Source organism: Saccopteryx leptura, chromosome X, assembly GCF_036850995.1.
Source record: "Saccopteryx leptura isolate mSacLep1 chromosome X, mSacLep1_pri_phased_curated, whole genome shotgun sequence".
In the NCBI taxonomy this organism is placed as follows: domain Eukaryota; kingdom Metazoa; phylum Chordata; class Mammalia; order Chiroptera; family Emballonuridae; genus Saccopteryx; species Saccopteryx leptura.
The window spans coordinates 81,735,345-81,737,447 of NC_089516.1; the positions used below are offsets into that span (position 1 = coordinate 81,735,345).

The following is a 2,103-nucleotide window of genomic DNA, read 5'->3' on the forward strand; positions in this document are numbered from 1 at the left end:
AAAATCGTACAACTTCCCCTTGGTATTCTGCTTCGCGAAAAAGTCTGCCCTACATATCTCCTGTAGTCTAGGCAACTTTGAACTCAATTTGCTTGTTTTCACTCCGGAACTCCTGAGGACCAATCCAATTACTTGAAGGCGGGAAACAAACTACGTTTCCCATGAATACATGCCCCTCTTCCTTTATGCAGCATTTAATCTCTGCGGACGGTGGCTGAGAAAGGACAATGGTTTCCATATTAATGGATATAAGCGATCGCCTTAGCTTCTAAACAGAGGAAGATGTAGTTCTAAGTGTGTACTGAGGAGCAAGGAAACCACTTAAAGAAGCCGGCGGTAAATGGAGCAAGAGCCATGCCGCACCGTGGGCCTAGACTTTGAATATTTCCAGCGTCGGTATATCACGCTAGTTGTAGTGGCCCACACAATTAGCTGGAAGACCTCTGGGTGTCTTACCTGGGGTAAGTATGTGATCTAACGCCGCTGGCACAAGAGTACAAAGGAGACCTGCTGCCGAAACCCATCGTGGAACTTATGAGCCAGTACATCAGCCACTGCTTTGGTTCAAAGACCAGAAGCATCCGCAAGCACATAGATCCGCTGACCAGTTCCCAGAGATACTGCACCCCTCAGGCCACTTTCTGCATGTCTCATCCCAGCTGCCCCCCCCCCCCCCGTTCCGACTAAGCCAATGATTTCGGGAAGCCTTGGTGGTAGGGGTCACATTATAAAGTGGGGCGGGCTGTCTTACAAGACTCGGGACATCTGCATCATTAATTAACACGTTCGCGACAAGATAACCTGGACTTGTTATCTTTGAATATATGTATCCTGATTTATTGATGTCACCCCATTAAAAAAATAAAATTATTATAAAATAAAAAATAAAAATAAATTAACACGTTCGCATCGCAAGAGTATTCACTTGAGGTGGGGGATCTGGAATCAATGCTGGAATCCCTATATCACTATTTCCCCTATAAAGCACATGCTACCAGCTACACATGGAAATATGTAGGGAAGAACCTGAACGTGGAATACACCCTGCAAGAGAATGGGATTGGTGATAAGGAGGAACCACTGGCCTATCTCAGTATGGAGGGTATCCTCCACACACCAGTAGTACTGCTCTCCTTCAATTATGACCTCACAGAGCTATACATAGGAAGGGAGATACATGCTTATGTAGACTCAAGACATATTTTGAATTTGGCTGTTTCTGAGCCCTGTAGGAAAAGAGATGGGGATGGGGAAATGGTGCCTGGACTTAACCTCCATTCTACTCTGGGAACTGGCCTGTGGGATTCCTGCCCTTCTGAAGTATAATGGTCCCATTCACCAGGTTCATTATAATTTACTCAGAGAAAGTTAGGGAGAATGCTAGAAGTTAAATAATTTTTAAAAAAATGATACAAGAAGAAAGAGTATCTTGGATTAAGAAGATGTAGAAGAGGACGGGCAGATAGAGCTCAGTCAGAACTTTTTGATAATAAGATAAGAAGGCCCACACAGGGATGAGGGATGCAATAACTTTTTTGGCAATGATGAAAATGGGATAGCTGCAGGAAGATGGTTGTTACAAAGATAGAAATAGGAAATTATCACTGGCCATACAAAACTGGTAGTCTCCCTTCTGAATAGTGTTTGGCAACTGAAACCCAATGGGAAGAAAGGAGCTGAATAGTTACCAGGTATTTCAGGTGAGATACTCCTTGTTTAATATAATTATTCATTATCATTATTTTACAGATAAATCTTTTGAAATTTTTCAAGATTTAATAGTACAAAAGCATGCTAGTTACTAACCAGGATGTAAAACCAAGTCTGCCCAAATCCGCAGTCCATGTTTTCGTTGTTGTTGTTGTTGTTGTTGTAAATGAAACATCTCAATGTCTTGGGCTCATTATGCAATGGGAACCTGTAGAGTTATTGTGCCAACAGCTGTTTTCTCTGCAGTTATTGTCTTTAGAAGGGAGTTAGCAGAGGTCTGCAAGGGCAGAGAGGACTTATTGAGGCTGTCAGTTTGAGCAATAGTAATTGAGACTACCTCCTATTTAATCTCATGGCAACATTTTTACTCTGACTTTTTCAAAGCAAAGAGAT

At 42.4% G+C, this 2,103-nt stretch overlaps 1 pseudogene; it reads left to right on the forward strand.

Moving 5' to 3' along the window:
• The first annotated feature begins 340 nt into the window (after nt 1-340).
• On the forward strand, nt 341-1,326 carry LOC136386392 (cytochrome b5 domain-containing protein 1 pseudogene; annotated as a pseudogene).
• The last annotated feature ends 777 nt before the right edge of the window (nt 1,327-2,103 follow it).